The 10,989-nt window shown below is 45.4% G+C and overlaps 1 pseudogene; it reads left to right on the top strand.

Moving 5' to 3' along the window:
* Positions 1 to 1,115: 1,115 nt before the first annotated feature.
* LOC122341148 lies at positions 1,116 to 5,964 on the top strand (annotated as a pseudogene).
* Positions 5,965 to 10,989: the final 5,025 nt, after the last annotated feature.

Below are 10,989 nucleotides of genomic sequence, written 5' to 3'. Positions count from 1 at the left end.
GAACACACAGCACCAGCAGAAACCAGAGCCTGAGATCAGATAGAGATTGGGGTTTTTTAGCTAAAGCGTGTTTTTCAGAATGAGAGTAGAGAGAAAAAGGGAGAAATGGGACATTGTGTAAATAAGAGGAACAGACCGAGGCACTAGACACTAAATTGTACATATAATTCATATTTATTCATGTTTAGATGTAATAGATTTTTAGTTGGTTTGCAAAAGGAGTCTGTGCTGTCTAAAACCAGCTTGTGGTTTTGTAAATTAATTTGGTCATATAATGAAATGTAATTTCAATTATACATTTAGTGTAAATATATTTGAATAAAGCCTGTACGTTTGCAGATGATTGCAGTGTCTTTTAGTGGACAGAGGGTTAATGTGTGTATTTGTTTGTTATGTTGCACTTTAAGCGATACATTCTGCTATTTCTAAGGATTATGACAGGAACACAGTGAATTATGATAATACTGTATATTATACCTTTTAGTGCAAATACACTCTTGGAAATAAAGGTACAAAAGCTGTCACTGGGGCGGTAGATTTTTAAAAGGGACATGTTTGTACCTAAAGGGTCCATTTGGTAGCTTAAAAGGTACATATTAGTTCGTAAAGGTACATATTTGAGCCTATGTCACGGTGTGGTTTGCGAGAAGGAGCACTCAATGAGAAAAATAAACTAAAACAGTTTTAATCCTCTAAAAACGAACAAAATAGCAATATAGCTGCAAGCAGGCAGGACAAAAAGGACCACACGCATTAAAGAAGCGAGAACTGACGATTAAACAGAAGCAAACTGGAACTTAAATACACACAGGAATTGACTAAATTAACAAGACACAGTTAGACAATTAATAGAAAGTAGGTGACACTGAACACATGGGAGAAGACAAAACAACAACAAAAGAGTCCACACGTGTGACAACCTAATAGGTACAAAAGTGTATTTTTAAAAGCGTACCGCCCAGTGACAGCTTTTGTACCTTCATTTTTGAGTGTGTGTGAAATACAAATAGAAAAAAACAGCAGGTTTGAAATGATCTGACATTATTTGCTCATTTAGCAGTAAGCTGTGTAAGTGTTAAGGTTTCTTTTAAAACACTTGAATTAATAAATGTGCGATGCTGGCCTCACAAAGAAGATCAGAAAGGTAACCTTATCCTGACTTGTTAAACCCTCATTAAACCCACTTGTTAAAAGCCTTTACAGCACGAATCCCATTCCAGAGCTGAAGAAATGACTAAATTCCTCTGAATTCTGATATTTTTGTGTTAATATCAGGCAATTGTTTTGGAGTTTATCACAATTCTGTTTTTGATGCATGTGTGAGTGTTGTGAGGAAGTCATTGTGCAAGAGTTTATGGAGAATATTACATGGCAACATATCTCTCGCTCTTTATGTGCGGTCAGTTTAATTCTGTCAGTTTCCCTGAAGAAAAGAAAGAGTAAAGAAAGGAATAAAGAAGGACAGAAAGAGAGAGAGAGAGAGAATCTGCGGCTGTCGGGAGTACATCTATTTATAGATATGTATTTGCCTTCAGGTATTTATAAACAAAAATAGGCATGAAATAATGTTTTCTAAATCATTAAAATGTGAAAATTGACTGGAACAAAAAGTATCAGAGGAAAATAGAAATCATGTCTTTATAGCATTTTTAATTAAGGCGTAGTACAAGACTTCTTTGTCGTACAAATAATTGTCGAAAGCAAAAACATTTAGTAGAAAAATCTGACGTGAAGGAAAAACTATTTTTGGAATGAGCAATTTTGAGTGGGATTCTGGTTGAGAAGCACTTCACTAAAATGTACCATATCTGTGGAATGTGGTAGCATTGCCACCTACTGACCAGTTCATTGTTAACTGTATTTATATAGCGCTTTTAACAATACAGATTGTGTCAAAGCACTTAAGAGTATCAAACAGGAGAATAGTAAAGTAAAATGTAGTGTCTGTGCAGTCAAATGACAATAATAACTGGAAATGAATGTAAATGTTTGTATATTGTCTGGTTTTCACAGAAAGGAGGCGACGGATGTGAAAGACACCTCTGAGATGGTGAAGGAGGCCTTGCAGCAGGCTGGCGCGCCCAGAGTTCAGTGACCGAGGCTCTGAAACAGGCCAGCGCTGACATCAAGGGAGCATAAGACCTGCTGGTCTCCGTAAGTCTACATTTCTAGCCATTGGTTCCAAAGGGGACCGTTTTAGCCATTCTTTAGTCATTAGTAATTTGGACTTGATCTTTGAAGCAATTTGTGACTCTTTTGTTTAAAATCGTTGGACTTGGAGCTAAAACTGAGTAACACCGCTCGAAGGCTGCTGAAGTTGGAAAGCGATGTAGCTTTGCTGAAAGAAAAGGCACTCAACACCTCCACCAGCGCGAACAGCACAGAGAAAGAAGCGGACAGCATCAAGGCACTTCAAAAATTCAAATTCAAATTTGATTTGTCACATACACATACATACATGGTACGACATGCAGTGAAATGTTTTTACAACCTTCCAGCGTCGGAATAGAAAAGCGAAAAATATAAAATATAAAAAAATATATATATACGAAGAAGTGTACAAAGTATAAAAGGTAAAAAATAAAATAAAGTATAAAATATAAAGTGGCTGTGTGAATGTCAATGTAAAGTGACTAGTGGAGTATTGTCAGTGTAATTGTCCAGTTGTAAGTGGGTATCTGGGGAAAGAGGGTGAACATGGGAATCCCGGTGATTAGGCGCTGGGTGTTCTCTGGTTCAGACTCGAATGGCCTGCGGGAAGAAGCTCCTCCTCATTCTCTCTGTGTTTGCCTTCAGGGAGAAAGCGCTTTCCTTAACGCAACAGAAAGAAGAGTCCATTGTTGGGATGGCCGAGGTCTTCCACGATCTTCCTGGCCCTGGTACAGCACCGCTTGTTGTAGATGTGCTGCAGCACAGGGAGGTCAGTGCGGGTGGTGCGCTCAGCTGACCGCACCACCCTCTGAAGGGCTCGCCTGTCCTGCATGGTGCTGTTCCCGAACCAGGAGGTGATGTTTCCCGTCAGGACACTCTCAATGGTGCAGGTGTAAAAGTTCCTGAGCACCTGAGATGGGAGTCTGAAGTCCCTTAAAGCGCCTCAGATGGTATAGGCGCTGCGGGCCTTCTTCACCAGGGTGTTGATGTGACAGGACCAAGACAGGTCCTGCGTGATGTGAACACCCAGGTACCGAAAACTGTCCACTCTCTCCACGGGGTCCCCTTTGATCATGATGGGATGGTAGGCGCACCTGCTTCGTGCTGAAGTCCACTATTAACTCCTTTGTTTTCTGACGTTCAGGAGCAGATTGTTCTCCTGAAGGTAGACCATCTCATCGTTGTTGGATATCAGGCCCACCACGACAGTGTCGTCAGCAAATTTAATGATGGTGATGGAGTTTGTAGTGGCCACACAGTCATGTGTGTACAGCGAGTACAACAGGGGGCTCAGAACACAACCCTGAGGGCTCCAGTGCTGAGAGTGAGGGAGGATGAGGGTGTGTTTTCCCATCCGTGCGGCTTGTGGTCTGTCGGTCAGGAAGTTGGTGATCCAGTGGCGCGGGGATGGGCTGAGTCCCAGGACCTCCAACCGAGGTGAGTGTGGAGGAACTATGGTGTTGAGCAGCTGAACTATAGTCCACGAACAGCAATTTCACATAGTTCCCTTTTCTAAAATCCAGGTGGCTCGTGGTTGTGTGGAGGAGGTGTGTGATGGCATCCTCCGTGGGCCGGTTCTGGCGGTGGGCGGGTGTAGTGGGTCGAGTGTGTCCGGTAGTGATGCGGTGATGAAGTCTCTGTGAGTCTCTCAAAGCACTTCATCTCTACCGTCGTCAGAACTCTGCGGTAATCATTCAGGCAAGAGGCAAGAGGTTTCTTCGGCACAGGAACAATGATGGACTGTTTGAAACACGAGGGGACTGTAGACTGTTTCAGGGAGAGATTAAATATCTAAGGTAAGACTCTGTTATTTATTTATTTTCGTTTGAGTAGGTTATTTATATTTTTAGTTTGTAGTAGTTTGTTTATTATGTTGGCCTTGCCCTCTCCTGAAGATTTGCTTCCTCTGTTATTCATCTGTTCTTAAATAAATGAAAGATATTTATTCGAGACTGCGTTTGTGCTTTTCTGGATCAGGGATTGATGTGACCGTCCGGCGTTTTTTTGTTTTTGTAGACTTTATTTGTTACAGCCTTGCGTGCCCCTAGACAAGCGGGAGGCTCGTAACACTATCCCGTGTTATAGGCTGCGGGGCGGGATCTCAGAGAGTCGTGGATAGTTTACCCACGGTTTACCCACGGCTTCTGGTTGGGAAACGTCCTGATGACTGTTTTCTCTACCGTGTCATCCGCTAGTTTCCCGATGAATCCCATCACTGCTTCTGTGAACACGTTGACGTCCTCGGAGCTACACCTGAACATGGCCCAGTCTGCGTCATCCAAAGCGTCCTGCAGAGCGGCCACGAATGCTCAGACCAGCGTGACACCTCCCTCTGTACCGGGGCTTCCTGTTTCAGCCTCTGTTTGTAAACAGGCACGAGGAAGATGGCGTCATGGTCCGATTTACCAAACGGTGGGCATGATTTTGCCTTGTAGCTCTCTATGAAGGGTGTGTAGCAGTGATCCAGTGTCCTTTCGCCCCTGGTGGGGCAGGTGAGTTGCTGGTGAAAGTTTGGCGGTGCGCGCTTGAGGTTTGCACTGTTAAAATCCCCCATCACAATGAGTGCGGCGTCCCGGTGCTGTGACTGGTGTGATGTTAGGTGATCGTGCTTGAGGTGGAATATAAGCGGCACTGACTATGACCGAGCTGAATTCTTGTGGAAGATAGAAAGGCGACAATTGATGGTCAGAAGTTCCAGGTTTGGTGTGCAGGAGCGTGAGAGAGGGTTGGTAAACAACTCGCACCAGCGATTGTTCACCATCAGACACCTCCACCTCCTCTTGTCTTCCCGACTCCATTGTTCTGTCCATGCGGTAAACAGAGAAAAACTCGGCCGGTTGTATGGCGTACCACTGGGTTCAGCCATGTCTTGGTGAAGCAGAGGAGGTTGCAGTCCCGCACCATGTCTCTCTGGAACTTGATCCTTGCCCTGAGGTCATCGAGCTTGTTTTCCAGAGACTGGGCGTTGGCTAACAGGACACTAGGTAGGGGGCGCGCGGCGTGGCGTGCCCTCAACCTGTTCCTGATGCGGCTCGTTTCCTCGTGGATGCGGTGCGGGTCGCGTCCTTTTGTCTTCGACAGGATCTCGCTCGGCCAACATGGGTCGGGTTTAAAAAGCGGCGAAAGGTGGGTGCATTGTACACCAATAGATATAAAGTGGCTCGGTCATATGTAGTAATAGCCATCTTATATAAAGAAAACAGCGTAGACTATTTAAAATACAAACATACTTAACAAAAAAAACAGAAAGTTTTGCGGGGCGGTCGTGTGACAGCCGACCTCAACGGCGCCATCTTGCACTTGCTGAGCAGCTCAAAAGGTGCATGAATCACCTGGATATGATACGTCATCTCTGCTAAGAAGTGTTGTGGGTTTGTAACCTATACTATACATGACTGTTTATGCAGGATCTGGATTCAGAGCTGAAGGACAAGTACAGTAGTGTCGAGCAGGTGATCACACAGAAAGCAGAAGGAGTGGCAGAGGCCAAGAAAGAGCAGAGAAACTCCAACAGGAAGCCAAAACATGGCTGCTACAGGCCAGCGACAAACTCCAGCTGCTAAAAAGTATGTCAATAACGCATCTCTAATTAAAGCATTAGAGAGAACCATCACAAAACATTAACTTTTTAAATGTTCTCGCTTAAAAAGAACAATATGTCTGTGTTTTTCAGATCCTGAGAAGAACTATGATGTAGATCAGAAGCTGCTGGAGGACAAGGCCAATGAACTGGTGGATGTGGATAAGGCTGTGAAAGAACTGCTTCAGGAGATCAGTCACAAAGTCACCGTCTACAGCACCTGACTGTTTTAACACTACTACTGACTGCTTTGGGAACATTTATGAAATTACCTTCTACGTCAAATCCTGAGAAGGTTTTGTGAGTTTTACCCATACTTTATGATCACTGTATGGAAGGGTGTTACACACTTTTATGAACACGAGAGAATGCGATTTGGATTTTAAACCATAGCAGACCAAAGAGTGAATGTAGGATATGCCCAACATAACTATGAGACTGCAATTACATTGACCTCATTGTTTCAATTTTAGATTAGAGTTAAAAAGTAAAATAATATAAATGTAATTTTTACAAACGTTTTTGTTTACAGATACTTGGACCAACTTGTGAATACCATGAAAGTTCAAATCAGAATAAACTCAAGTGTGAAACTGACATTGTTATTGTGTAAATTTCTCAAATCAAGGAAATCAATCAATCTGAGAAACCTTAAAATATGCAAACAACACTGAAGACTGAAGTGTATTGTGAAAAAAATCACTCTTTACTCCAAAATATTTTTACATTTGTTTATTTTCAGTTGTTGGTTTTATTGCTGGAAAATGACACTGATATGGACCGGGATCATGGCTGTAGACTGGAGCTGGACCTGTCCTGAAGCAATGAGGCTCGCAGACTGATGATACATGGAGCCCGCAGACTGATCTAAGCGAGATCAGATAAAGATCTGTTACCTATTCTCAATTGCCCTGTGTATCATCAGTCTTGGGCTACAGCTCTGACATTGTTCTTGTGCTCTTGTGGATTTGCTTCTGAATCAGACACCAGTCGTGTTGTGTTTGTTACTACGTTACAGCTGCGTTATTTAAACTCGCACACTCAGAAGTGTTCAGCTGGGATCAGGCTTTATGAAGAACAGTCAAGATCTTCCACAGTGACTCAATCAATCATTTGTTATTTAAACTTGCCTTATACACAGAGGCATTGTCATGTTAGAGTCCTGTCCATAAATCTGTATCCACAATTCCTAGAACATCATTGTATGCTTTAACATTACGATTTGTACTCATGGATATTATAATAATAAATACATACTAAATTTAATGATAAAATTAATAATAAAGTAGTTCAACCTGTTTATTGGAAGTGGGTGACCCAAAACTTTTGTCAATATAGTGTATAAAGATACATTTACATTTGTGTTTACATGCATTTACTTCAGTCTTTTATCTGTCTTTATCTCTTTAGACTGCTTTTGGACACATTAAATATGATTTTTGCCAAACACCTACTTTTATTCAACAAACCTTACCTGTATTCTGCGAGACTTACTTTTAGTCAACAAACTTTACCTGTATTCTAGAGGACATATCTTAACTCAACAGACCTTACTTGTACTCTAAAACACTTACCTTTAGTCTAGAAAGCATACCTGTATTCTACAGGACTTACCTGTTTTCTAAATCACTTACCTTCATTCAACAAATCTTACATGTATTCTACTGGACTTACCTTTAATCAACAGACCTAATCTGCATTCTACAGGACTTACCTTTAGTTAACAAGCTGTACCTGTACTCTTACCTTTAGTCAACATACGTTACCTGTATTCTAGAGGACTTACCTGTTTTCTAAATTACTTACCTTAATTCAACAAGCCTTACATCTATTCCACAGGACTTACCTGTTTTCTAAATCACTTAGCTTCATTCAACAAACCTTTCCTGTATTCTACAGGACTTACCTTTAGTCAAATCAAATCAAATCAAATCAAATTCAAATTCCATTGGTCACATACACAGACATCGTAGTACGACATGTAGTGAAATGCTTTGGGCCATCATCCCATCCACATCCAGATACAAGATGGGGTTAGACATGATGGGATGACAGAAATAAGGAAGTACAGCATTTACATGAGGAAGGGTGAGGCGAGAAAAAACAAAAAACAAACCCAGACTGTGCTCCTAGGGGACCTGTCACCAAGCCAGCAGAGGGAGCTCTTACCCCTGGGTGATCTGCGATCACTCCCTCTGCTGCTACTTCCTGTTCCAGGACTATAAAAACTGTAGCAAGCCACTCGCCTGCAGGTTGCATTGTTTCGCCTGTTTCTTTGTTAGATCGTTCGTGGATTATTGTTTCTGATTTCCCTGGTTTTGACCCTGTCTGTTTTTCGGTTTTCTGATTGTTTGCTGCCTGACCTGACCATCGCCTGTTTCTGGATTTTGTTATTGCCTCGCCTCCTATACATCTGTTTGCCCTGTTTGGCGCCTGCCTGCTATGACCATGCCTTCGTTTAATAAAAGCCTGCATATGGATCCATACGCCTCAGGCCCCTCATTCATGACAGAATGCAACCTCACACCAGGATCCAGCGGCTTTTCACCTGATCCATGTCCAGGTAGGACCCTCGCTAGGCGTTTATTGGCCCTCAAGCAAGGCACTCGATCAATTGAGGATTATACTCAAGAGTTTCTGGACATGGCTTACCTCTCTGACATACCTGACTGCTTATTGATTGAGTTGTATCATGAGGGGAGTAAATCAGCCACTCAAGACAAAACTTGTTCGTGAGGGTCCACGTGAGTCGCTTGCACAGTTTATTGAGTTCGGTTTAGTGACTGTGGGGTCAGCTTTCACGTTGGGTGTTGAGGAGGAAAAGGATACAGCATCAACTCCAGTAATGGCTGCCTTCCCAGAGCCGCTGCCCAAGATGGCGCCTTCTTCCCAGAGCCGCTGACCAAGATGACGCCTTCTTCCCAGAGCCGCTGCCCAAGATGGCCGCCTTCTTCCCAGAGCCGCTGCCCAAGATGGCGCCTTCTTCCCAGAGCCGCTGCCCAAGATGGCCGCCTTCCCGAGCTGCTGCCCAAGATGGCCGCCTGCCCAGAGCTGCTGCCCAAGATGGCGCCGCCTGCCCAGAGCCACTTCCCAAGATGGCCGCCGCCTGCCCAGAGCCGCTTCCCAAGATGGCCGCCGCCTGCCCAGAGCCGCTTCCCAAGATGGCCACCTGCCGTATGGCCAAAGCCTCCAGTGCCCGCGCCTCGTGCAAAACCTCAAGTTATCCCACCCTCCCACCCTTGCACGTCGTCGATGGATCCCAGCAGCCCCTGCACTCATCCTCTGCCCTCCACCTGGAGCTCACCTGCAGGTCTGCCAGTCTCCATCGCCGCCGCCCGTGGGTGAAGGATCCTCGCTTCATCGTTCCGCCTCCGAGTCCCAGACTCCACCTCGGCTTGTAGACCCATCGGCTCCCCTGGGCTTCTAGCTCCCTCCTCTCCACCGTGCTCCGTCAGTCCACCAGCTCCACCAGGCTCCATCGTCTCTCCAGCTCGCCTTGGTGGTCGTCGACCATCCGTCGCCTCAGGATTCCACTCCTCCAGCCGCCTCGTCCCTCCATCCCTCCGGCTCTGTCAGGCTCCTCCCTCCCCGGCTCCACCTCAGTCCTCTGGCTTCACGCGCGTCCTTCGTCCCCGTCTCGCATCAGTTGCGAAGCCTGCGGTGTCGCCTAGGACCTCCAGCGCCTCTGTGTCACCCTGGCTCTTGGCTCTCCGCCTCCGCCTCAGTCTCCTCGACCACCAGCTCCGCTGCCATCGGTCGGCCCCATGGAGTCGATGACAGTTACCTCTCCATGGCTCCTCCCTCCGTCGGCTCCACCACTGACCATCATGGCTGGGCTCTGGATCGCCTCCCGCTCCGGACTCCTCCTGTTTTCTCCCTGGCTCCTCCCTCCATCTCTTCCTCCTTGGACTCCGTTTGCTGACCCCCTCCTGGAACCCCCTCCCAAGCTCACAGTGTTTTTTGTTTGTTTTATGGAGTGCCAGGAGTCGCTCCTAGGAGGGGGGCTATGTCACCAAGCCAGAAGAGGGGGCTCTTACCCCTGGGTGATCTGCGATCACTCCCTCTGCTGCTACTTCCTGTTCCAGGACTATAAAAACTGTAGCAAGCCACTCACCTGCAGGTTGCATTGTTTCGCCTGTTTCTTTGTTAGATCGTTCGTGGATTATTGTTTCTGAGTTCCCTGGTTTTGACCCTGTCTGTTTTTCGGTTTTCTGATTGTTTGCTGCCTGACCTGACCATCGCCTGTTTCTGGATTTTGTTATTGCCTCGCCTCCTATACATCTGTTTGCCCTGTTTGACGCCTGCCTGCTATGACCATGCCTTCGTTTAATAAAAGCCTGCATATGGATCCGCACGCCTCAGACCCCTCACTCATGACAGGACCACAGTGTGATAACGGGGAAAAAAAAACACCTCAGCAATAGAAGAAGATAGTTTAGACACTTTGACAACATGTAAAACAATGTAAAGTCTCTGGGTCATTGGGATCCTCCACTGGCGAGCAGTCATCCTTCTCTGGCAGCCCGTCAATGCAGCGTTGATCCAGACCTGTCTGCCAGGCAGGCGGAAGGTGGGAGTGAGGAGTGCGAGGCGTCTTCACTGCCGTGATCTACCGGGAGTTGTTTTCCAGCAGTGCATGGTAGAGGAGTCGAAACCAGATAGGAATGGAATTTGTTTAGGCTTAGTGCGAGTAGTCGTAAGCAGTTTACCGAACAACTCTATTGTCCATTGTGGTCCCCAAATTGATCCATTTTTTCGATGCAAAGCCTCGAGCTTCCCCATGATGTTATCAAAGTGCGGTTTACAACCACAGTCTGAGTCCCGACAGATCTGCCCACTACTTCATTTATTCCAGGCAGCCTTGTGGGGCTGTGGACAGCTGCCCTCGTTCTCTCAATTTGTCGATATACCAGGGCTATGCCCAATCCGATCAACAATAGCCCGTAATCAAAGTTCGAAATGAAAGATATCTTCAATATCCTCCACGGAAAGAGGTGCCAAGCACACGAGGCGCCACTTCTCCCACGCGTCCATCGAATACCCGGCTGCCATCGTCCCGGCAGGACAGTGGGGTTCCCCCTCTTCAAGAAGATAACCTTACTCGTACTCTAAAACACTGACCTTCAGTCAACAAACCTTACCTGTATTCTACAACATTTACCTTCAGTCAACAAATTGTACCTGTACTCTAAAACACTTATCTTTAGTCAACAAACCTTACTTGTATGCTACAGAACTTATCTGTACTCTATAGGACT

The sequence above is a fragment of the Puntigrus tetrazona genome, unplaced genomic scaffold, assembly GCF_018831695.1.
Source record: "Puntigrus tetrazona isolate hp1 unplaced genomic scaffold, ASM1883169v1 S000001140, whole genome shotgun sequence".
In the NCBI taxonomy this organism is placed as follows: Eukaryota; Metazoa; Chordata; class Actinopteri; order Cypriniformes; family Cyprinidae; genus Puntigrus; species Puntigrus tetrazona.
This window is presented reverse-complemented; position numbering and strand designations above follow the sequence as displayed.